General features: G+C 53.9%; 1 protein-coding gene across 7 annotated transcripts in view; it reads right to left on the minus strand.

Moving 5' to 3' along the window:
• PIK3CD (phosphatidylinositol-4,5-bisphosphate 3-kinase catalytic subunit delta) overlaps window positions 1-26,315 on the minus strand; it is a 44,823-nt gene that overhangs the window by 14,462 nt on the left and 4,046 nt on the right. For 6 of the 7 annotated variants that reach the window (XM_037165669.2, XM_037165667.2, XM_037165671.2 and 3 more), the window contains exon 2: window positions 11,465-11,585. The gene's annotated coding sequence lies outside the window, so the exon portion shown is untranslated. Of the gene's footprint in view, window positions 1-11,464; window positions 11,586-13,303; window positions 13,468-26,315 lie in introns of those variants that run through there. The other variant, XM_037165666.2, reaches the window with a different exon arrangement.

Below are 26,315 nucleotides of genomic sequence, written 5' to 3' on the forward strand. Positions count from 1 at the left end.
CTTATAAACTTTGCTTATTTTTCTGTGGAGTTATTTGTTCTTTTCTTATTAGCTTGTAGAGTTACTTTGTATACTCTAGACTGAATTATTTTGTTGAATAAGTGAGTTGGAAATGTCTCCTAGTTCCAGTCAGCTTTTCACTTGTTGACAGTGGTTTTTTTCTTGATGAGTAGAAGTTTTTACTGTTGATGTAGCAAATTCATCACCATTTTCCTTTGTTTTATGGTTTTTACTTTTTTAAAAATCCTCACCCAAGGACATGTTTTCATTGCTTTTAGAGAAAGAGGAAGAGGAAGAGGAAGGATAGGAAGGGAGAGAGAGAGAGAAACATATGTGAGGGAGAAATGTTGATTGGTGGCCTTCTCATATGCGTCCCAACCAGGGATCGAACTCGCAACCCGAGAATGTGCCCTTACTGGGAATTGAACCCACAACCTTTTGGTCTATGAGGTGATGTTCCAACCAACCGAGCCACATCAGCCATGGATGATTTTTATCCTTTAGAAAAATACTTCCCTAACCTAAAATACTTTCCTCACATCCTTCTGCATTTAAATGACTTTTAAAACCAGTTGAAAGGAACTGCTGAGTGGGGACAGAGACCCCAGTGTCAGATGGGCCACACCTCGCCCTGGGCTGCGCGTAGAGCTGCCGGGAGCCGCCTGGTGTGCACACCACCCGCCACCACCCTGACACCGCCGGCGAGATCCCCGTCCTCTGATTGTAAAACCACATCCTACTTCGGGTTCCTCTTTCTCAGAATGGCCAGGCCAAAGGCTTTCTTTTGATTCGAAATGTTGGGGCTTGTCGGGAACCCCAGAGAACCCACGTACAATCCTGCCTGTGCTCTGGCTGAGCTCGAGAAGTCAGGAGCACCCCTCACTCCCCTGCCCCTCAGCGCCATGGAAATGCAGCCTTCGACCACTGGCATCCGTCTGAAGTGCAGGGAAGCACTTGGACGTAAGAAACTTGTTCCTAAAAGGGGAAGAGACTCGGGACAGTGTGAGCAGCCCAGAACCACATGCAGACACAGGCCAGGAGAAAGTGGGAACTCCTTCCCTCTCTGGGGGCCCAGGACCCGGGGTGCAGCCGCTAACAAGCCCCCAACTGCCCATGAAGTCCAGACTTGTTGCTCTGCAGTGTGTGAAGGCCCCGAGGCCAACTAATCTGGGGGCTTTGGAACTGCTCCAAGAATGCAAACTGGCACAACCACTTTGGGGAGCTGTTTGCCAGTATCAGCTATGCCCTATGACCCTGCAATTCCCTCCTGGGGATACACCTAACAGACATACGAGAATGGGTACCAAAATCAAGTCCAAGTGTGTCTGCAGGACCTCTACTCATCACAGCCTACACTGGAAGCATCCCAAATGCACATCAGCAGACAAATGGAACAATAAATTGTATCCGCTCCCAATGGAACATTATAGAGCAATAAGAATGATCTACAAATACACCCACCACTATAAATGAATCTCACAAACACAAAGCTGAGTGCAGAAGTCAGGCGCAGAAGAATATGTGCTCTTGATTTCAATTACACGGAGAACAGGCTCGGGCAGGACTAAATCTACGCTAGCGGAAGAGATAGGGCTAACCCCTAGGGGAGAGCAGTTACCCCGGAGGAAAGGGGCTTGAGGGGCTTCTGGGACCTGGGAATTGCAGCTTTCTTGATCTGGAAGCTGGGGACTTTTCACCAACTCCACAGATCCTCAGCCCAAGTGGTTCAGTTGACTTCAGTCCTGGCCTGAGACCCAGGCCCAGCCAATCAGAGCCCTTAATTCCCCCACCCCCCCACCCCTGCATGGGGATTGGACTATAAGTGGGAGTGGCACTTAGGCCCAGCCAATCATCGTGTGTCATCTTTACATATTCCAGGATGTGCATGTGAATGTCAAATCAGTACAATGGGTTTTGACATCTGGACTTCCTCTTGGGGTAGCAGAAAACATAGACTAACAACTTAGAGACCCTGTGACCATCAGCTGCCCTTATGGGGCGGGACCTGAAAAGAGAGCAACAGAATGGGAAGCAGAGTTCAGCGCAGAGTACAAGTGGGCCCTGAGGACAGTCTTTGAGTCCCTGGACACAGCCACACCTGAAGCTAGGCTCTATCTCTGGACTTGTCAGTTTTATCAGCCAATAAATGCTCCCTGCTTCTTCTCCTTTTTAACTTAGAGCAGTTTGAGTTGTTTTTTTGTCACTTATCGCTGGAATGATCTATTTCCATTAATGCAACAACACATTCCACTTTGGGAAGCTTCTAGTGTTTAGAAAGTTCTTTCCTTGGCCATTGACCTGCCTCCAGGAGTCACCCCTGTCCTTTGTGCTGCCCTTGAGACACACAGGTTGTCATCTGATGGCTCTCTGCTGGATGGTGGCCCTGGGACCTCTGACTGTTCTCCCCACAACAGGGTTTTCACACTCTTCTTGCCAAAGTCCAGAACTCCGAGCTAACAGGATGCTCCAGATGGGGTCTGGTCGGCCAGCTGCAGAAGAATGTTCTGGGCACCAAGCTCCCATTTGCTCAGCCCAAAAGGATATCAGGCTCCCCCACTGCACCCCCAGAAAGTTTTCTGGGGGCCGTATCACTGGCTCACTGGCTGCCAACCCTCCCGACACTGCTCAGAGTAAGCCGGGTTCTCCCAGCCTGTGTGGAAACACAGTTCCTGGATCTGAAGAAACTTCTGGAGGCACATGGCATGTTTTACTCTTGCTAATTCCGCCTCCCGAAATGATCGCCAGTCCCGCATTACTGGATTGGATGTTTTATACATATCTCGCATCTGAGATGTATTAGTTTATTCAACTGGTATTTATTAAGCGGCAGGAATCACTCTTGGGAGAGGAGACACACACAGGGACATGGGAGGGAAGGGTGATCACACAGTGACGTGACAGAGGGGCCACTCCAAGACCACAGGGTGGGGACGGGGATGGGAGGGTGTGGATGAGACGGCTTGAAGAGGTCAGCAGGGGCCAAGTCCTGCAGGGCCTTCAGAACAGGGCAGATGCCATGTTCCACTGTCACGGCGAAGGGCAGCCCTGGAGGTAAGTTTTAGGTGGGGAGTCACGGGACCTGGTTTGTGTCTGAACCCATGCTGCAGGCTGCGTGGGTGGGGGAGAGGCCGCATGAAGTGTCACGGGGCGGGGAGGTACAGGCCACCCTGGAGTGGCAGCATCAGAACCAGAGAGGAGAGTCAAGGTACACTTAGGAGCTTGGGTGGATCAGAGAGGGGACAGTGAGGAGAAGGAAACGGTGACAGCCAGGTCTGGGCCTGGGAGATTGTGTGAGTGGTGGAAAGTTCCTGAAGTGGGGAAAGTATAAGGGAGAGACAGATTTTGGAGGCAATAAAACAGCGAGAGCCGCGTTTTGGACATACTAAACCTGAGCTGCTTACTGAGCATCCCGGTGAAGACAGCCCAGGGTAAGGTCCCCCCCGGTTTGGAGCTCAGGGGAGAGGTCCTTGGGGTCACAGAGACATAATTTGGGGTCAGCAGGTGACACACAGATGTGGATCCATGGGGACAGATGAGACGGCCTTGTCACAGAGGGCAAGAAAAGGCCAGGACCACCCCCAAGGTGCTGGGGATCCAGCAAAGGTGAACCGTGACCAACCCTTCCTTGTTCCGAGTCATCCAGAATCTAGACGCAGAGGTCGTCTGTCCGCACCTGAACCATTAATAAAATATCAGAAGGAAACTGGACGGGAAGGCGCCCAGTTCCTTTCACCTTCCACTTCTGGCCAGCACGACGCACAGAAACAGCCGTGTGAGAGCTGAGAAGTGCCGCTGTGGGTGTCCGTCATGGGAGCCGCCATCTCTGCGAAAGCCTTCTCAGTTAGATGCACCTTCCTGGGCCCGAGGCTGAAGCCCAGGTTCTCCAGCTGAGAGCATCTGAGGGACCTGACCTGAATCCTGAGCAGCCTGCCAGTTCTTCCAAATCTCTCAGCAGAAGCCTCCTGAGGGTAGAAGCCCTCCCGACCGGCAGCCCCAGGGGCCTGGGTGTATTTCTGAGAAGGACGCGGTAGCCCCGAGTCACAGGCACTCCCCCCAGACTGGGGACGGGGCTGCAGCCCATCTGCAGTCCCCCGGGCTGGCAGACCTGCTGGCTGGTGGCTTGTCCAAAGCTCAGAACTGCTAAAACAATTCTTTTCATTCCTTTGGAAACTCTGCAGGCCTGGGGCTCTGCGCTGGGTCTCCTGAGTCCCGAGGCAAATGTGGCTGATACCGGCACTGAGAGCTGCTGGCCAGCCTTTGTCAATGCAGAGACAGGTTTCTGGTGCTCCAGTCACATGTCCTGGGGAACAGCTTCCCAAGGGAACACATGAGTCACACCCTCAGCAGGCTCTGAGCAGGGGATAGGCGGCAGGGAAAGGGGAAGTGTGTGCTGTTGATTTCTGAGGACGCCCTCGGCAAATCCTGCCACATGCCTCCAGAAGTTACTCCAGAGCCAGGATGTAAAGCTCCCCCCGTCCCCGCTGCCCCCCTCCATCATTCCTACGAATGTCTGTAGAGAGACGCTCACTGGCCCTGAGACAATACGTCTGCCCAACACCTGAAAGTGACAACTCCAAAAGCCCAAGAGAAAGAGCCTCAGAAACTTCTAGAAGGGGGCCATACACATAGTCCAAGTATGTACCATCCGCACAAGCTGGGAGGACACAAGACCACAGCCACCGTGACAAGGGACAGGGACCACGGTGCTGTATTGGGCCTCCTGACCTGGATTTATTTTCAGGTACTTCTCAGCCTCAAAAAGTCCTTCTAACCAAGTGCTCTGAGTCCCGGGCTGCCTCCCACGGAGAACGAACGGGACCCTCCCCCGATGGCCCAGCTTACATGGGAACAGAATCCAAAGTGACCGCTTCAGAAACAGAGTCGAAGGTGGTTTGCCAGAGCGCCCACCTCCCAGCGGGGCTCCTGCACCTGCACCCCCAAGGAGCATTCTAGAAACCAGCCCCCTGCTCTGGCTGCCAGGAAAAGCCCAGAGACCCTGCAACCCCCTTGAGACCCTGGGGAGAAAGAACGTGAAGGGGCCCCTGCTTGCCCCACAAGGCTGCAGGCCCCGAGTCCTGGTCATTCGCTCATCCCTCCACTCAGCACACACTGACCTGAGCATCAGGAAAGGGGCTGGCCCCATCCTTGCTGTCATGAAGTTTCGAGTCCAACAGGGGTTTTCAGAAAGCGGAAAAGGACGATGAACACACTGGGAGATTTGGGAGAGTGAAAGGGCTGGGGTGTGAGAACAGCAAGCTGGCAGGGAGGGCCCCCCACCCCGTCACACAAGGGCCACAGGGGAGATCACACGGGAGCCAAGGCCCCCGTGAGGAGAAAGATCCTGACAGGGTTCCAGGCAGCGGGAGTGCGAAGGGCTAAGGCCCTGAGACCAGGGAAGCGGAATCAGGATGCCGCAGGGGAGGTGACTGGGGGTGGGGGGACAGTGAGGAGGTCACAGGGAGGGGCAGGTATTGCTGTCACTGTGGTGGGAATTCCTCGGAGTGTGTTAACAGGAGGTGGACACAGCCTGACCATAAACTTGACACAGAAGACGCTCCCGCTGCTGTGCGCAAAATGGAAGGGAGGGCGGCAGGAACGGAAGCAGGAAAGGCTCTCGGCCAGGGCCCCAGGTAAGGCCAGATCACTGGGGGACGCGCAGGGGCCCCCCAGGCCCCCAAATGCCCCAGTCCTCGCTTCCACTAAGGACCAGGCACCCCAGACCTCGGGCCTTGAACTCTCCTGTCCTCAAGGACCTCCCTGACGAAGAACTGATGCTACAAACCAGAAGGAGGAGTGAATGGGGTCCCTAGCAGGTAGAGCACTAGGACAGATGTGCTCTTCTCCCCAAACATGAAAGTGTCCATGGGACCCACTGCAGTGTGGCTCTCCCAGAGGCCTGACCGACAGCTTCCTGCCTATCTGGTGGCCCTCGCGGTCCTCAGGGCAGAAAGCTCTCTCCACCACATCTGTGAGCCGCAGTGCCGGGGAGGCCTCACAAATAAACCCAGCACAGCCGCCCCTCTGCCGTCCTCTAACACAAAGCAACTGGTCGGTGGTGGTCAGTTGCGGGTGGGGCCATGTGTCCAAAAAAGGAATGGGAAGGGACTGTCCAGAAGCCGGGCCAGGCAGGTAGGACATTTCAGAGACCAAGCCCAGGACTAGGCTGGAAGGACTTGTCGGGAGGGCTGGACACCAAGCCTCCTGCTCCTGCAGGACAGAAGAAGGGTTGGTGGGGGGGAGCGAAGGGGGAGAACACAACAGAGAGCCGGAGCCAGAGCCGGAGCCAGAGCCGGAGCCGGAGCCAGAGCCGGAGCCGGAGCCATCCGCTGCCTTGGCCCCTCGGTCTCCCGTCTACCCACGTCTGCCTTCCTGCTGGCTTTTCAAATTTCTTTCTCCTTTTCAAAATTTTTACTCTCCCCCACTTTAAATGTGTCTCTCGAGGCCACAGTTTTCAATAGGACAGTAAACTTTAGTTTGAATATTAAAAAAGGAAAAGGGATCTCCAGTGGCGGGGGCACCAAGGGGTGGCGGTCGTGGTGGGGGAATTTCTGACTGCAGCTGCTCTTGGGAACAGTGGGCCGACCACCCTGCCCAAACGTCTGTCCCTGAGCTCCCCTCCGACATTCAGTTTGTGACCCACCTGAGTGGAGCCCCCGGCACGACACACCAAAATCAGTAGCGAAACCCATTGTCTCACGTCTGGTAATTTGGACAATAAGGAGTAGTCATAAAGAAGCTACTCAAAATGTTTAAAGAACAGCTACATACACCAAGACAGTCATTGCAGTATTGTTTGTGAAACTGACACACCTAAAGCAACGAGGAAACGGCTGAGTTGACAACTGAGTCGATGAGCTCAGATTAACTGCCACTCAAGGGCCTTTTTTCTCCCGTTGCTTTTAGAGAGAGAGGAAGGGAGAGAGAGAAACATCAATCCAGTGCCTGGGTAGGGGATGGAACCCACAACCCTTCGGTCATGAGGGGATGCTCTGACCCACTGAGCCGCACCGGCCAGGGTTGGCCACACGTTAACTTAAAGAGCGAACGCGGTCACTACACGGACACCCGTATGCACTGTGCGGCACTGCAAACACTCCCTCGTGGAGCGTCACCGACACGCACATACATTGTCACGGCAACATGCCTGTGGGCCGTGCACTTCGGGAAGTACGGAGGACACAGAAACAGCGGCACCACGGGTGCCCACGGGTGCCACGATAAGGACTTTTAAGCTTTACTATCTATAAAAGTTATTCAACCAGGTTGACTTTTAAAATTACTTAAAACTAAAATGCTAGCAGCGAAAAAAAGTCTCCTGACCCCCACAGGCAAATATACTACTACCTTCAACTTTAGTTGTTCTTTGGGTATTTATCTCTACGTTTCTAAATTATAGGTGGATGCTGATATTTCTGGATTTTCAGCTTTGAACTTCTTACCTTAGGAGGCAGGCCAGGGCCTTCCTGATGTCTGCACGCACATCCCCTCCCCCAGCTTCTGAATGCAGCCATGGAAACGTTGTTCGTTCATCAAACATCAGCCCTTACATTATTATGGCTATGTAAATATCGTTCAAAGCTAGGCCACATAGTATATTGGGATTTTCTTTCTTTTCTTGTTTGACTTTCTATTATTCCTGTAGTTAATAGTTGCCTCACTTTTTATTTTCTTGTTTTCTGTGTCTGAATGTGTAATTCCTCCCCAAACTCTCCAACACAACTCCTCCGGATGCGGCAGGTACAGCAGATAACCTGCCAGCTCCATTTTTCTCCTTGAAGCTGCTCCCCCAGGGCCCGCGATCATCCTCCCCCAAGTGGGGCTGCCTGCTCTCAAACCAGCCACGTGGCTACAGTATTGGGACCTCCCTCTGCCATCTTTCCTTCCACCATCTCTCCACCAGTCAGTGTGCTTGGCTGCGAATAAAGAGGCCACCTCTCACTGGTTAAGCAGGAAGGAGCTGACCAAGTATGACATTTGCTGCACTGTGAGGTGTTCACAGGTCCGTTGGAGAGTTTGAGGAAGGATTAGTAGTTCCGTTGGAGAGTTTGAGGAAGGACGAGTGATTACAAAGCAAATAAAAGGCTGAGGCAACAGTCAAGTCCGGGAAAAACAGAAAGTTGGATAAGAAAGGACACGTAACTGTGGTCCACTATGTGGACTCCACACATCTGATGGTGAGACAGCTTCTACCGCCACTTGGTACTGGGCATCGGTTCATACCTCTGCTGCTTCTGCATCGAGGACTTGACCTTGCAGCCCGTCACTGCTGCAGGGGTATAGTCCATCATCACCTCTCTCTTCTCTGTCAAAAACATGACATCACTGCATCTCACAGACAAAGCCCAGGTCACAGGTCCCAGCTACCGACTCGGAAGTGAGTACTTTTCAGTCCCTCTGGCACAGTAGGTGTGTGTTTCTTTTCTCTCCCCACTCCCAAGACTCGAAGTAAAGTACCGGCTGAAATACAGAGAGCCGTTTGGCAGCTGAGCCAAATGAGAACCAGGGACAAGTGCACACTGTACTGCTCGTTCCTCTTTCTTGGGTTACTTTCTCATTTTAGCGGAGCACACCCTCCCAGTATCTTCCCTGAAAAGGAATACAAAGAAAGGAGGGTTGGTCTGGAAAATTCATGTCTAAAAAATATCTTTATGCTGTAACTTTGCCTGAATGACCCTTACAGAATTCTGGGTTGGGAACTGACTTCGGGTGGAAATTTGAGAGTGGCTCTGTCGTCCTGCGGCCTCCGGCACCGCTTTCACAGGGTCCGGTGCGTCCTGTTCTCCGATCTCCCGTATGAGGTCTCTTTGTAACTTTTCTCTATCTCCAGAGGGTTGAAAGTTCATGATGATGTCCCGTAGTACATCTCATTCTTTTCCGTGGTGTTTCTTTTATTACTCATTGTGCTGAGCACCACTCGGAGGCACCTCCTGCAGGGACCCCTTCTGTTCCAGGATTTTCTCTTGGAGTTGCTTTGATAACTTCCCCTCCTCCAGGTCTCCACCCCTCCTTTTTCTTGAGCTCCTATGAGATGGATATTGGGCCTCCCAAAGTGATTCTCCAATTTTCTTATATTTTCTAGAGATTTATTTTTCAATCTTCCAGCTCTATCCTCTTGAAATTTTTACTATTAACATCACAGTTTTATATCTAAGAGCTTATTCCTGTTTTATGAATATTTCTTTTTTAAAAACAACCAAACCAGCTTGATGACTTTGGCCCCTCTTTCCTGCTGTTTGGGTCTCTCTCAGTCCTGGCTGAGGCCTCCATCCCGTGTGCCGATCTGCCACTGCCCACGTAAACTGACACGCCAGGCACCCAACGCTGTCTGGGTGCAGGCAGGGCTCGCTGCTAACAGGTGTCACTGTGAAGTGACAAAGTAGCAATATAGCTTTTCCACAGGGTACCCCTCAATTAATGTGAGCATCCAAGGGTCATTTTTCTCATGAGGTCAATTTTCTCAGAAAGAAGGTCAAGCCCTGGCCTGGAGGGTAGGGGTAATAATTCAGGCTGCCACGCTCTGGGCACCCCCAAGGAAAGGGTGCCTCTGCTCAGTATACCAGCTAGCACTGGGTCCCCCTGTCCTCAGTCTAGTGCCTCCTGCCAGCATCCCCTGCCCCGGGCTGGTCTTGGGCAGCTCTGGTCCAAGGCACCTGCAGAAAACCCAGAGTCTTCTGCTGGGGTGCAGCCAGGAGCCGCCTGGCTCCAAGGACTCAGCAAGGGTCTGTCGTTCTAACACACACTTTTGACCAGTCTTCCCACTTCCCGCCACCCTTTACCCCAACATGGTCAAGACACCCCAACATGGTCAAGGTCCTTGGTAGCCCCTAATTCTCGTGCTGGGGCCGGGGGGGCAGTCCTGTGGACATATCAGCTTGCTTTCCCCATAACGTGGGACACTCAGTGCCCTGCTTGGCTTCTTTCTCCCCCACCTGTTTTCTATCATTCAACATTTCTTGCTCATACTCCTCCTCCTCTCATCCTTTCCATTTTCTTAAGGATCTACCCCTTTACTCTCATTTTAGTGGGCTTTTGAAGCAGAGCAGAAGCAAACATATCATTCAATCAGTTACATTTATGTGGAAGTCCGTAATACTCTTTAACAATACGTGAGAATCAGGTGTCCAAAGACGATACACACAGAAGACCCTCTGGTGGGTGGGAGGGTATTCCCGCTACTCCCACAAGGAAAGAACAGCTGGAGGGTGGAGTTAAGGGAAAGTTACACTTGCAATTTCTTTTCCCATTTTGCACATTTCAACAGTGAATAGGTATTCTGACAAATACAACCACATGAGGGTTAAAATGATCATTAAAAGACATCTCCTGAAACAAGAATCAAGACGGTGTATACAAACGTGTAGAAGAAACTCTAATCAACAGGACAGGTCCACACGAGCCAAGGACTGGCCTCTGCTCCAGGGCCTGGGCTCACAGAAGGGCCCAAGGCATCCAGCGGGAGGTGGGGGGGGGGCTGGGGGAGGGGCTTGGGGCAGGGCGATCACCCCAGCCTCTCTGCTTGTGCCATGACGGCTGTCTGCTTTTACCTGCTTTATGGGTCAGCATTCTGCTGAATATTTTGATCTCTTAGAAGAGATCCACATGTAACAAAAAAGTCTGGAAAGTACCAAGGAAGATCTAGAGAAAATGAGGTTGATGGGGTGGGGTGGCCTCCCAGGATGACCCTGCACTATCACCTCAACCCTCTTCCATTCTGAACTGACGGTGGCTATTCAAGGGTGTGGATAAGGAGGAAATGGGCTGTGTGCCCACAGAAGACAGATGTGCCCATAGAGCTTGTGAAGGGGGCTGCTGGCCTACGGCCCCGGGGGCTTGCTAACCAGACCCAGGTACTACCAGAGGCCAGAGAGGGGAGCTGAGCCGATGGCCAGCCAGCGTCAGTCTCTGGCCTCAGTTTCTTCATTTGCACAATGAAGGGGCTGCATTCATCTCCCAGGCTAATGTTCTAGAAGCTCCAAGGAACATTCTCTTCCTGATACAGGGACTGCCAAATTTCCGTAGAAACAGAACGTCCTCAGTGAGGGCTCCTCGAGAGGCAAGGATACTGAATTATCGATATTCAGCCCACTTCCTTTGGGAGAAGGTTTTACTTTTTCTCTCCCCAACTAGGCCAGCCCAACGCCACCACAACCAGAGCAAGTTAAATACCAAATGTTGCAGCTTCCTAGTGGGCCGCAGGGCTCCTTGGAGCAGAGTCGGCCCTTCCTTTCCCAAGCAGAGGCGTCCCTCCTGTGGGAAGCTGGCTGAGGTCTAGTTCACTTCCCGCTCATCGGCTCCCAGCACAAATTTGGGTCATTCTCTTTCTTCTGGCTCTAGTCCTACAGATAGGTCCTCCTTTGGCTGAATGGTCAGGGAGGGCAGGGGACTACACTCAGATCTCCACCTATCTACCAAATGACATCTCTTCTCCTCCCAGCACCCCACGGGTTTCCTTTGCCCAGCCTACCTCTCTGGAATGTTCCAGGAAAGACCAGCAGCAAAGGCCACACCACCTGGCAGATTAAAGATGCTTTGGAATCACTGAGCGTCATTCCGCCCTTGCTTGACTCTGAGAGCTCCTTATCTGTCTGGAAAAAAAGAAAGAAAGGAAAAAAAAGTCTCAGAAACCTTCTGTGCATTCTCTTACAGAACTTTAGCTTAAAAGCAACTCTTTCACCCAGGCTGTTTTTGCAAACCAATCACATTCGGCCGGATGGCCCGGTTCACCCTCTGTGGCAAAGCAGCCCAGCTCCCTTTGGTGGCACTGAAGCAAACCGCAGGGGCGCTTCCAGGCCCCGAGGCAGGAACGTATAGACATGCGGATGACTCAGAGCATTTTCTGAGATGTTTGTTGGTTTTGTTTGGTTTTTTATTTGAAAGCAAAGTAAGTGATTGGAGCCCAGCTCGGGTTTAAGTTCCATTCAATGGCTGCAAAAAGCAGGTTCCTGAAATTGAGGACCCCATTCAAGATCCCCAATTGCATCATAAAGGAAGATCCATCCCAGCCCCTGGAGATGAAAAGGTAGTTTGGGGAGGGGGCAGCCCACGGAGGGCATCTGTGGGCCACTCCTGGAAATCAGAGGAAGTAAGACCAGCCCCTTCACCTAAGCCAGAACCCTGGGCACAGCTACCGCCACCGCAGGGAGTCTCTGGTCTGGAGCCCACTGGGCGTGTCTGGGGAGGGGTCCTGAGAAGCAGGAAACCCCTCCTGCTTCTAAACTCAGGTTTCTCCAGGAGACAAAAAGTCCAGTGCTAGGAAGCCACTGAAGAAGGCATCCGTTCCAAGAATACAGTTCCCAAGGACAAGCTGAAACTCCTCCTGCTGTCAGCCTGCTCCAGGAAGGATTCATCCCCACGGACCCTGCAGCAACAGCCCAGGAACGGGGGCGGGGACGGTCCCTTCACCCCGCATCCAGGGGACGATGGCAAGGGCTTCCCAAGGCACTGCCACCAGAGAAATGAGAGGTCGGCGCCAAGAACTGAGGAAGAAATAACTTCCATTGATGATCAATGGAATTAACAAGAGACCAAAAAAAAAAAAAAAAAAAACCCAAACAAACAAAAACCAGCAGCTCAGTCAGAGGAAAATGAGACACGATCGTGGAGAAAGCACTTTCAAGTCGAGGAAAGACAAAGAAAGCAGGCATGATGGAGCCGAGAGAGGGAAGAGTTAGAGAAGGCGAGGAAGAATCCCGTCCTCAGGAATTCAGGTCAGGAAGTAGGAGCCGGGACTGAATTCACAAGAGGGCGGCCAAGGAGGAGGATCTTCCCGGGGAGAAAGGTGGGTCTTCTGCTCCGGCTCTCACGCTTGCGGGGACCTCAGCACCGGGGTCTGCCGCCCTCTAGCCCTTCGGGTTCAAGGGCAAAGCTTGGGAGGCGACACTAGGAATGGACCGGGAGCAGGATGCTCCGTCCCGAATCGGGGACAGGGGGAGGGGAGGACGCGCGTAGCAACTGCTGGGTCCCTGACAAGTAAACAGCTTGCCCTGAACGGCTCAGGGCCCTGCTCATCCCATCAAGGGCGACAGCGGGACACCCCCATTCCCGGCCCTCCCGGGGGCAGGAAAGGGATGCAAGGAGACTGAGAGAGGAGCGCGTGAAGCAGCCCACACCGGAGCGCGGCCCCCTGCCCCGGCCTCCCCGGAGGAGCCGGGTCGGCCCCCGGAACGCGCCCGCCTCCCCAGCGCCCACGCCCCTGGACCCCTGGCCGCCCCAGGCGGACAAAGCCCCGCGCCGGGAGGGGCGGAGCGTGCGGCGGGAGGGGGCACTGAGACCCCGCGGGCGCGCACACAGGTGGGCTCCGTACCGGGTGTCGGTGCCGGGGGCGGGGCCCGGTCTCCCTGGAGACGGTTGCCCAGGGGACACGGCGGGACGGCCCCGGAGCGGCGGGAGGACGCGAGTCTCGGGGCGGCGGCGCGGAGCCCGCGGGGGCCTGAGGGCAGGCCCGCGGCGCGGAGCCGGCTAGCGGGGCTTCGGCGGAGGGGCGCGGCCCGGGGCGGGGCCGGGACATCAGCGGGCGCGGGCGGCGCCAGGGGGCGGGGCGTCCCCGGGGCCCGGGCGGGGCCGGGACCTGCCGCCGCGCGGGCACCGTCGCCAAATTCTCCCAGCCCCAGCCAGGCGAAGCGCAGGCGCGCCGGCCGCAGCGGGCGCGGAGCGGCGCGAAGGCAAATCCTCCCCGACCCCGGCTGCACCTGCCGCGCCGGACCCCGGAGCCTCCGCGCCGCCGCGGGACCCCGGCCGGCGTGCGCACGCTGCCCTTGGCCGCCCTCCCGCCTCGGAACCGGAGGATATAAAGTGTCATTTGCAGAAGGAGCGAGGACTGGTCGTCCGCCGAGCCGCTTCCGCTCCCGGGTTCCCAGGGAATCGCAGAAAGGGCGGGGCCCTGGACCCCGTCACCGATCCGGGGCCAGGGTCACGCGAGCGACTGGCCTCCGGGCTCTGGGCTCAGATCCAGGCTGCGGGCTGCCTCCCAGCCTCCAGGCCTTCCTGTCCACCGGGGTTCCCCTTACAAGTCGGGTTTAGAAAATAAACAGTTTCCCCGGGACCTTCACTAACGCATCTTTTCATTGCAGCGAGCTGCGTGCGGGCTGGCCCACCGCCGAGCGCTAACGCGGTCGCGCTGCATTTGCACCGGCGTCGCCGCTGCCACCGGGGTCTCGGGCTGCCTGGGGCTGTAAGTGAGGACACCGAGGCTCCGCGGCCGGGGACGGAGCCTCGCGCACACGCACACGCACACGCAGACACGCCCGCTGGCGGACGAGCGAGGCGCCTCCTAGCGGCAGAGGGTGGGAACTGCTGCGGTTTGGACCGGACCCGCAGGAGTCCTGCCTGCAGAGTCCCACGTCCCCTCAAAAGGGGCTTTCGCGTTACAGCCCTGGATGTAAACCCTTGCCACAGTGGAGAGCGAGAGGAGCGTGAGATTCAGAGCCACACCAGCAGGGTCCCTTCGGGCGGAACAGACGTGGGTGGAAGAAAGTAGTTGGAGGTCCAGTTGCCCTGCGCAGCTCCACCGTGCTCCAGTGTTCGGGTGAGGCGCCCAAGGCGAGACCTGCCCTTCCAAGCCCCCAGGAGCCTCCGCCGGCCCCAACGTCGCCCAGAGCCTAGCAGGGAGGGCAAGGAGCAAAACTCAGCCAGAAGCCTGAGAGGAAGACCAGGTGGCCGGGTCATGGGGGATCCCACACCCCCAGTACCCGGGAACCCATAGGGCTGGGGTTCCACCAGCCCGGGCATCATGAAAAGTAAAAGGGAGGGTATCAGGGCCGGAGGAAGCAACCCCCCAATGGACCTCCTCCCCAGAGGCCGGACACACACTGAATGTGTACGCGTGTGACTGAATACACGTTCACACACAAGCACCATTGTGTAAATTGACATGGCGACAGAGTCACGTACTCCACACGCACTCAGCCACAGAGACCAAAGACAAACAGATGCACACTTTCACAAAGACACAACCCCCCCACACACACACAATTATGTAAACTGACACATAATGTCACATTCACCAAGACCACACACCCACTTGAGCATATCCACAGGCTGAATCTCACCCACCCACACAGCAGGGCGGGACTGTGGCCTCTGGAGAAGGCGGGGCCCAGGCCGGTAGGTGGGGACAGCATGGTGAGACACACAGGCCTAGGGTCCAACCCAGGGCTCTGCCTGTAGGGTTCCTGACCTCCCCTTTACTCCTCCTGTCCCCAGCCTGGGGAGGGGACTGGTGCAGCTGGGGCCCCCTGACCCAGTGGGATGGAGTAATGCCCAGGCCACCTGCTGGGCTGCCCTTGACTAGCAAGATGGGGTTTCTCAGGATGAGAAATAAGCCGCTGGGATTTCCAGCTGGACTTTGGATGGGTGGAGAGAAGCTGAGAATTCTCCGACAGCGCCCTGGCTGGGGGAGGCCGGGCATCTCTAACAACCCCCAGCCAGGAAAGGATAATAACCTGCAGTACCAGGACACCAAAAAGATTTTTCAAGGAGCAGACAGGCTCTGGTGGGTCCATTCCCCCCATCCCAGCCATGCGTGCCCTTTTCCCTAGTGGCCCAGTCCTTTGGACTTCCCTTTCTCTGCAAGGAGGCCAAGCTCGGACACAAGGCCCTCATCGGCAATGGGGCTCTCGGGTTCTGGTTCCTCTGGAGCCCAGAGAAAAACCTAAGATTCTTTGGAATGCCCAGAGTCACAAAAAGCCATCGTGCAGCGGTACACTGGAACCGACGGACACTTCCAGAAAGACATCACATCCTTTGCAGGGCGAGAACTAAGTGAATTAACAACAGATAGAGAGTCTCTAGCGCCTGGTGCACAGAGTAGAGGCTGAACATTTGCTGTCACACATGAGAAACAGACCCAAAAGGTCCAGTGATCTAACGTCACACAGCCAGTCAGTGCCAGAGACAGAAGAGACAAAAATCTCCTGCCCTGACAGGTGTGGCCCAGGTGGGCATCAGCCCGCAAAGCGAAGGGTCACCGGTTCGATTCCAGGGCAGGGCACTTGCCTGGGTTGTGGGTTCCGTCTCTGGAAGGGGTGCAGAGGAGATGGATGTTTCTCTCCCTCTCTTTCTCCCTCCTTTTCCCAATCTCTAAGATTAAACAAATAAATAAAAATGCAAACTAAGAAAACAACTATTGGGGGGAATCACCACTACCTGGAAGAAATGCTACGTGGGACCATCGCCGCCTCTTGTCACTGTTCAACGGTACAGCCGATTGCGTGGGCTGGCGGAGATTTACATATAATACAGAAATGGCGGTAACTGTGGGAACTTCATCAATGGAGAAATGAAACCGAGCAAACAAACAAACAAGCTGTCAACCGGTTATTTTATCTTTTTGACAGTGGTTGATTGATTCATCCATGGAGAAATGAAACCAAACACAAAAACAACTGTCAAGCAGCTTATCTATTTTATCTTTTCTCATGGCCAAAATTGGTTATATGGTGAACAACTGTGCAGCCAAAAATGCTCGTGGCAACGATGTTCACGGGGAAAGTGCCCAGAACCAGAGTGGATGCAGTGGGCAAAGGGATGACTCACATCCCGGGGTGGGGGTGGGATTTCATCATGCTACTCAAAAGGGTGTGCCGTTGAAAATTTATGAGCTATTTCTAGAACTTTCCATTTAAAATTTCTCAGACTGAGGTCGACCGTGGGTAATTGAAGCCGTGGATAAGGTGGAGGGGGAACTACTGTTGTTTGCTGTATGGATTCGTTTCTCTGCCGTGAGATAATCAGAGTAAATAGAAATATTAAAATTCTCCCCCCACCTGTTACTGCTCAATGGGACAGAACCTTTCTCAAGTCCCCCAGCGTGTGGCGGGAAGCCGGAGGAGCCTGTTCCCACCCCTGAGAGCCCCTGCTACATTCAACAAGGAAGAGGGAGGTCTGCTTCCTCCAGCAGCCCCCCGGCCCCCCGACACTTCCAGGCACTCCCCGGGAGGACCTGCCAGTTTCTCCCAACTGCCCGCCAATATCCCAACCACCAGCCGCCCTGGGGTTGGTTGCTCGTTCTGTTCAAATCCGGCACTTAGCACTGCAGGGGTTCAGAATTCATCACCCCAAAAGATGGCGCGATGGCCTATTATTTTGAATTAAAAGTAGTTGGGAAACAGCCAGTGCAAGAAGGACCTCTGAGCCTCCTTTGTCCCCCTGAAAGCAGGAGACTGACGTCCCAGGTGAAGGTGCCCTCCCCACACCAGGAGGGCAGACTCCATCCTCACCAGAGAGAGGAAGCCGAGGGCTGAGACACTGGGTGAGAAAACTGTGTTACTTCCACTTTCCTGCCCCAGCTCAGGCCCATCGGTCTCACCAACCCTTTGCACAGTTATTGTCTCTGTCTAAAAAGTACAAATGCTTCCTATTCCGGTCATGGCCTTAGTCTCGTCTCTGTGGGGCTGCCGTACTTTCGTGTGTAATTAAATCTTTTTTTGCTTCCATTTCTCTGGCTTTTCATTATAGGAGGGTTTTGGCCAAGGACCTAGAGGTAGAGGGGAATTATTATTCCTCCCCTCCAGCATCATTGGGTGTGGTCAGATAAGACACTGAGTGGGGGGGGGGGACAAGACTAGGAAAGCTACAGGAAGAAAAAAATAACATAAAAGACAATAGTTACATGTTTGCTGTTCGTTCTATTCGGAAAAGCAGGAGGACTCTGGGAACTAATGCCCCTCAGAGCAGAGACAGGGTCTGTAGTTAGACACACAATCCACCTTGAGCTTCCCACTCCCAGGCACAAGGACAGGGCGCCCAGTGACGGGGGCACCTGGCCCGTTCCCCTGCTGCCTTTGCATGTGCTCATGGACCTTGAGCCTCCCACCCCCAGTTACCTCGAAAAGTGGCTCATCTGTGGTGGAAAAGCAATGGTAATTAGAATCTGGAGCTCCCCTTCCCTTCCCCTTCCTTCCTTCCTTCCTTCCTTCCTTCCTTCCTTCCTTCCTTCCTTCCTTCCTTCCTTCCACCAATTTCCCTAGCTTAGACCCAAAGTCTGCCTCAATGGAAGTTTCTGGAGTTTGTGACTTGGGAGGGGGCAGGGAAAAAAGAAAAGATGCTTCTGTTGCAATGCTCATACTAGTAAGTGTCAACCTCAAAGCCTTCGTGGCTGCGGCACCGTCCCAGGCAAGGCTGGCCGGGTTGGGAGCCCCGGAGTCAGACAGAGCCGGTTGGGATCGCTCCAGAGCAGAGCTGCCTCCCGAGAGAGGAGCCAGTCGTCCTCCACCGGGCAGTGCAGGAAGCGGCGGTCAGGCAGGCGGCTGCCCACGGGGAAGGCACCGTGGCTGAGACCTCTCTGTGTCTTCCATAGAAGGAAAGATATCCCTCTGTTTGCAGAAAAGATGTGTTGTGAATACTTACTGGGAGAAAATTATATTAAGGGGAGAAATAGGGTGCCCGGAACGACAGGGCATTGCTCCTGAAAGATGCCCTGGAGACTCACAAAATGGACCTTCTAGAACCTCCCTGTGAAACCGCTCCGTGAATGTGAGAAGTCACAGAGGGCAAGAAAACTTAACTAAGGGCCAGGACACCTTTTAGAGTTGGGGCCAGATTTGAAGCAGGTGAGAAGAATGAACTCGTGGTATTGAACTCAACATGCTCAAAGAGCTGATCCTTACAGACCGTTTAGTCAGGACGGGGCCGGGGGCTTCCTGGGGCTGCCCAGGTGGACACAGCACCCTCAGTGTCCAGGCACTAAGTATCGGAACCTGAGACAGCCTGAAACCAGCTAACGACCCGCACAGCGGCCGTGGAGGGAGCAGCCACTGACGCTTCCTGGCCCCAGACCGAATGGAGGGCAGTCCTCACGTTAAATGCTTCACATTTACTGTGCACGTTTCAAACCATGGTGGCCAATTCTTAACATTCGGCCCGTTGAGAGGTGCCATTTACATCCCTCCCCTTAAATCTGGCGGACTTTCGGCTTCTTTGAGAGAGAGAGAGAGAGAGAGAGAACAGCAGGAGTGGTTCTGAGTGACTTGAGAAGGTAGGTCATAGAAGGCCATGCAGCTCCCCTGTCCTGTGGAACTGAGCTCTTCCAGCTCCGCCCATCAAGAAGGAAATGTGACTATCCAAAGCCGCCACTCAGTGACCAAGGCCCAGCCAGAAAGAGAGGCCAGGTGTCGGCACTCAGGTGGACAGTCCCATCTGGGCCCAGCCTCTGCACCACCCTCACCCAGGCAGCTAGACGTGAATGAAGAAATCTCTACATGATCCCAGCCCTCCAACTCTTCAAGTTATTGGCAGCCCTTTGAGAGTCTTCCCGGCTGACAGGGGACTGCCTGCTGGCCCACAGCCAAGCTGTCCCGCCAAACCCTGCCTCCGCTCCTGGCCCCGAGGACCTGTGAGCAAAGCAGTGTTGCTCCGCGCCTCTAAGTTTGATGTGGTTTTTAAAGCAGCGATAAATACCTGGAACTTACCAATACCTTAATAAATCCTCAAAACAGCCCCCTGGGGGTTATTATCACCATCTGCACAAGGAAACTGAGGCCCATGACGCCCCCAAAGCCGTACAGTCAGTGGCAGAAACGGAGATGAGACCCACTTTTCCACCACCACCAAAAACTGCTTCTAACGACAGGGCTTTAGGGCTTGAGGCTCGGTTTTTAATGCACGGTTTGTGCTATGTTATCAAGACCCCGCAGACAGTCTCACACCACCCAGGAAGGGAGGGGTCTCCAGTGCCCTGTGTTAGGAAGTGTGACCCAGGCGGGAAGGGTCCTGGGCCAGTTCCGGTCAACATCTTTCTTGACAACATAAATGAAAGGAATTCCAAGAACCGGCTGTTTCATTGGGTAGAAATGCAAATAGAATTCACAACTACCTGGGGGAATTATCTGTAAAAATTATCCTACCAGAGCAGGGCGAATCTGGTGGCGCCAAGCGCAAGGCAGTGTGTAATTACACGCCAACTTCCTTAATTACGGAGTGGGGGCAGGTGGAACCAGAGAAGTCTCAGCCCAAGGCTCATCCCCCCGTTTTTTAGTCCTCACCCAACAATATGTGTATTGACTTTCGAGAGGAAGGGGGAGACAGAGCGAAACACTGATGCGAGAGAGAAACATTGATTGGTTGCCTCCCGTATACCCCTTGACGGGATCAAACCCTCAGCCTAGGTATGTGCCCTGACCAGGAATCAAACTCCCCACCTTTTGGCGCACAAGACAATGCTCCAACCAACTGAGCCACCCGGCCAGGGCAAGGGTCATCCCTCACGACCGATTTGGCTGGGTCCCAGGTATCACAAGGGCTACGTCCTGTGGGAAACTACGTCTAATCACGGCACCCCTCCTCACAGTCACACCTTGGCGCTAAGGTGTAAGGGCACCAGGTGTGGCGTGCTCGGTACCCACCTGTTTCATTGGCAAAAGGGGTTTTGCACACTCATCTTCCGGGAGGCCCTGCCTGGTCCAAAGACGCCTGGGGCCCAACACTGGAGCCCGGACATGGCTCTGCCTGCCCATGCTCCGTAGATAATTCCACCTGCCCATGACCTACACCAGCGCTCACAGGAGGGCTTTCCATCTGCCTGAGCCAAAGCCCTTCACAGAGAAGGGGGGAGGCCACAAAGCCACAGGATGCGACTCTCCAGAAGGATGCAGGGAAGACGGTCCTTGCTGAATGCACCACAGAAGGGTTCGAGTGTTAGGACAAAGAAACGGATTTAAATGGCACAGAGTAAACTTGAACATGGTGCTTAGGAGGTGGTTAGGACCCAAAACAGAAACTGCTTCAAAGCAAACTTCGAACAAGGTGTGGGGTGAGCACGTCTTCCGAGGCCCCAGCGGGTCGGAATCTTGCGCCCCTGTCCTGCCTTTGAGGTTGGTTTTGGAGTCGGAATCGCAGTGCAGAGAAGCCAGCGGTGGGACCCCAACAGCCCTTCGGTGCACCCTTCCAGTCTGGGATGAACCCAGGGGACACCCAGAACCAGTGGAATTACTTGTGAGAGTGTCCTCACAGACAGGGCGGTTCCTGGGGGGCAGTTCCTGGGGGGAGGGGCCCTGATTTTCAGCAGTTCTTCATAAGGACTTGAAATCTGAGTAAACTTAGGAACCACCGGCAGGTGAGGTTCTAGGGTAGGTGGATAAATGGGGGCCCTGGGCCCAATTCTAACCTGGGGGGAGTTCCCCACCAACAACAAACAATTCTGGGACACCCATGGGAAGCCCAAGAATTCAACTCAATTTTGATGCTATCTACCTAGAGCTAACATCATATTCTGCAGGTTAAGGGTTCCGTCCTACAAGACGGACCTACACACACACACACACTCACGATGGCCACGGAGAGGGGACCCGTCACAAGGTCTTTGCTACTTGGCAGGTTTCCCCTTGCTTACACATCCGGCCTCTCCTTCCCTCCCGAAACCCGGATCAGCAGGCACCCCCTCAGTACTGGGATGACAGCGTCCTCCGGACAGCTCTCTGTCGCCCATCGTCCGGTCAGTCTGTCTTTGGCAGGTGCCTCTGTACCACATCCTCCCACTGTCCTGCCACTGAGCACCCGCCGCAGGCCGGCAGGATTCAGGGGCCTCATGTCCACGTTGCACCGGACCCGCACGGCGACCCCCGAGGCAGGCCTTCCATTTCCGAAGGGGAGAGCGGGGCCCACGGAGCTTCCAGCTGCAAGGCCAGTCCAGGGAGAGGCCGACTAGAACCCTTAGTCGATTTCCTGTAAAAGTTCTGAGAGTTGGGCAAGGAGGCGATTGAGATTTCCGGGGCCAGGCCCTGCTTCCTCTGGACAGAGGGCGCACGTGGGCACCGACCGTGGCTGTGCCAGGGACAGGGCTGCTTCCTCCTGGCCCCTCTCGCTGCAGAGGGACCGCGCCCAGGAAGCCAACTTCAACCAGGGACAAAGGACCGGGGAGAACGCGGATGATGCCCTGGGACAGAGGCCCGGGCGGGAAGGGAGCTGGGAAGCCCTTTGCGCAGCCAACTGACCCGCTCCTCCTCCTCCCTGGGCTCGTGATCCCCAGGCCCCAGTTCCATGCCTCCTCCCGGGAAACAAGGGGCCACATGCGGAGAGAGCACAGGACAGGGCCAGACGCAGGCTCTGCCACTTGCCTGCTGGGTCACACCCGGTGAGTTCCTAAGCCTCAGTTGCCTCTTCCATAAAACAGGGATCCCAATAACACTCATCACATAATGTTGAATAAATTTAAAAAAAATTATTGATTGATTTGAGAGAGAGAAATATTGATGTGCTGTTCCACTCATTTATGTATTCACTGGTTGCTTCTTGCATGTGTCCTGATCGGGGATTGAACCCAAAACCTTGGTATATTGGGATGATGCTTTAACCAACTGAGCTAGCTGCCTGGCCAGGGCTACTGGCTAAATTTGTGTTTCCAAAGTGCCCAAACATTGCCTAGCACACGGTGGATGCTACAAAGTGTCTGTCATTGTTGTCGTTGTTGTTATTATTATTATCATCATTAAACAAAAAAAGAGCAAGCTAGATGAACGAAGGTGGCAATCCGAGCTGGCTAAGAGCAAAGCTCCTAAGCATCAGAGCTGCTGACAAGGCCACAGGCGAAGAAGCTGGGCTGGTGCCCGCCTTGGGTCCTGCCGCTCTCACCTTCGGAGCCAGGCCCCGTGTGGTGTAGACCGCAGTCCTAAGTCGGACCCGCCTCTGGCCCTGGCTCTGTGACTCCTTCGTCCTGATCTCTAACCAGCAGAATCAGGGGTGAATCATCCTCCCCACTCCCTCTTCAAAACACCCCGACCAGAGGTCTCAGCGTGCTGACCGCAGGGCCAGCAGGCTACCCCTCGGGCTGCCAGGATGCCCGGCAGGCTAACACGAGTCCTCCTTGCTTCTTCCCAAATGTGCCCACGCTAGGCGTTCACCTGGGCAATTACACAGCAGAGTGAAGTAAGTAGATAAGTGGACAAACTATGATGTGGGCCCTGGTGGGGCAGCTCAGTTGGCCAGAGCATCGTCGGACACGGCAGACTCACAGGTTCCATCCCCAGTCAGGGCCCAGACGAGAAACAACCAGTGCATGCAGGAGTAAGTGGAACTGAGAATCGATCTCTCTCTCCCTCTCTCCTTCCCTCTCTCTTTCTAAAACCAATAAATTTAAAAAACAACATTAAGAGAAAAAGAAACACGGACGTGAAAAGAAAGAGCTGGTGCCAAAGCACGGGGCCCTGCCCAGGAGAGCCCACCTCGGCCCCCAAACTGGGCGGAGGAGCACCCGGGTGCCATCAGCGCGGGAAGAGTCGCCAAGAGGAATTCTAGACTCAACCATTAGCAGGTCTTTATTTCCACGGGGATCACTGGGGGACAGGGTCCTGGGGACCCGAAGAGTCCCCACAGCCATCACAGACCCCCTTCGCCCCTCAGGGGAAGCATCACCCAGAGTCGGTTCATTCCCTTGTCCCAGGGAGACCCACGCCGGGATCCAGCCAGACAGCCACAGGTGTGGTCCATCCCCCTCCCCGCCCCCTTCCAGCATCGGCAACTTCTAGAGCAGGAAAGTCGGTCCCTGTGCTTCACCTAAATCCCTTCCGCTGAGTGTGAAACATCTCTCCTGGTTCCAACAAGACGGACCTTGAGGGCGAATGGGGACTTGTTAGATTAAATGATGATATTAAACAGTAACAGCTAACATTTACTAAGTATCAACTAGGTGATGTCCATCATCTAGTTTACTACATTTAATTCTTAAGACAACCTTAGGAATGGCTCCATTAGCTTCCTTTTGTAGAAGAGGAAACCAAGGGTCAGAGCAGGGGAGAATTCCACTCCAGGTCACACAGCTGGGAAGTGGGGAAGCTACAGTATGACTCTGAATCCATCCAATTCCAAAGTTCAAGGGCTTCAATGCTGCAAACCTCCTTCTATCCATACAGCTAGCAACCGGAAAGAACACTATCTAACCTTGTTGTTAGCAATCAAAGAAACACATGTAAGATGACTACCCTTTAGCCCTGGCTAGTGTGGTTCAGTGGCCTGAGCACCAGCCTGTGAACTGAAAGGTCACCCATTTGGTTCCGAGTCAGGGCACATGCCTGGGCTGTGGGCCAGGTCCCCCGCTGGGGGGTGTGCGAGAATCGATGCTTCTCTCTCACATCTGTGTTTCTCTCCTCTCTTTGTCCCTTCCTTCCCCTCTCTCTAAAAATAAATAAAATCTTAAAAAAAGACGACCACCTGTTAGATGTATTAGTAAAACATTTTTTTCAGTATTATTCAATGCCGAAAAAAAGTTTCGTGAAACTGCCGTATAAGATAAATCGGTCCGATAACTTTCTTGGACGACCGCTGAGCTCTGAGCTAGAAATACGTCCACTGCCTTCGGTGTGGTCATTTTTGACTGGAAAAAGTCACACGCCTGGAAACGGCACTTACAGTATTTTGGGAGTGGTGTGTGCACCTGTGAGCGTGGAAGTGAACAAATGTCCCCTAACGGGTGCTTGAGAAAATGAGGGGGACCTTGTTTAGGACACTTATGCTGCCACTAAAAAGATGGCTAGGTTATGAAGCAATGTGGAAAACGTTAAGGAGCCAACGTTCCAGAAAAAAGCGAATTTCACAAGGGGGTCCAATAAGTACGAACGGCCAGGTACGCAGACAGTCATGGCGACGTCAAGTACAGCACAGGGGACACAGCCAGAAACGCTCTGTGGGCACCAGACTGATGGGAGGGTTGCTTCGTAAGGTATCGACATGTCCAATCACGGCAGTGCACACCTGAACTAATAATATGATATTGCATGTCGGCTGCAGGGTCCCACACAAATAATGCCTTTTTTAAACTACACGATCTTTTACTGCAAAATCACAAGCATATAATTCTGTAACATATCACTATCACACTCAAGCACATTGTACGATATTTTAGGTAAAATGTTCAAATTAAAACTATAAGTTATCACACCCGTATTATTTATTACCCTACCAATCACACTCAAGCAGACGTTACTTCTGCCAGACCCGGTATAATTTAAAAATAAATGACCAAAAAAGTGAATTACAAAAGCATATGCCTCGCTCCTCAGAAACTTATACGTAGAATTACCACATGATCCAGCAATTCCACTCCCAGGTGTATACACAACAGAATTCCAAGCAAGGAAGTGAACTAATGTCTGCACACCTGCGTTCACAGCGCATTATTCACAAGAGCCAGAGAGTGGAAGCAACGCGGGTGCCTGTGGACCCGGGGACGGGTGAACAGAACGTGGTCCGTGTGGACAGTGGAGTATTATTATTCAGCCTTAACAAGCAAGGAAACTGCACCCCCCGCTACAACACAGATGAAACTTGAGGACATCATGCTAAGCGAAATAAATGAATCGCTAAAGGGCAAATACTGTGGGATTCTACTTATGTGATTACCAAGGGTAGTCAAAGTCAAAGTCATGGAGATGGGAAGTACAGGGGTGGCTGCCGGGGCTGGGGGAGACAGGAGAGGGGGAGGGGGAGAAGGGAGAGGGGAGTGAGTGCCTGGCGGGTGACTATGGTAACCTTCCAGAGATGGGACGTTCTGGAGCCGAGGCAGAGGTGGCCTCAGCCACAACAGTGTGAAGACACTAAATACCACAGACACAACACTGACAAATGGTGAATTTGGTTATGTGTATTTTATCACAAGTGAAATGTAAAACTTAAGATAAGAAAGCACTTGCCTACCGGTCACGTGGAAATTAAGGATGCAGAAAAATTTAAAAAGATGCCCAAATTGGCCATGGCTATGTCAGGATGGTGGGATAGTAAAACGTTACTTGTGGGCCCCCCACGACCTCCGAGACCCTCCATGGACACTGCATGTCCTGCTGTGTGCCGGGCACCTCCCACAAGGCAAGATAGGAGACCTGAGGCCTGGCAGTGGGCATCGCTGCTCCAAGGCCCTGCTGGGGACTTCGGAAACTCGCTCGGGTAAGCCAGCTGCCCAAGGTCACTGAGCGATAAAAAGCAGCTGAGATTAAGGCCCAGTCTGGATGCCCCCAGTGACACTCCTGAGTGACAACCCCTGGGTCTCCACTCTGTACCCCCCTGCCCCACCCCTATCCCTACAAACGACTTTTCACAGTGTCAATAACTGGGCTTCAATCTTGCTTCCCTATTGATAAGAAAGCACAAAGCGATGCCCCCTCCCTAGGGAGCATCTTCTCTTTATGGGGACTCTGGGTGGGGGGGGGCTGCTACTGGCCAAGCTGACTGCTCAGGTGGCAGCTGACTCGCAGGCAAAGTGGGAGAAAGGGAAGCAGGATTGCGGACACAGAGACTAGAGACAAAGGGACAGCAGAGACCTCTGGGACATTCTTGCGTAAGGTCCCCAGGGGAAACAGCAGCCCGGACCAGAGGCCAGGAGCATTCAGTTCCCT

This window comes from Artibeus jamaicensis, unplaced genomic scaffold (assembly GCF_021234435.1).
Source record: "Artibeus jamaicensis isolate MK-2021 breed Jamaican fruit bat unplaced genomic scaffold, CSHL_Jam_final scaffold_847, whole genome shotgun sequence".
Taxonomy (NCBI): domain Eukaryota; kingdom Metazoa; phylum Chordata; class Mammalia; order Chiroptera; family Phyllostomidae; genus Artibeus; species Artibeus jamaicensis.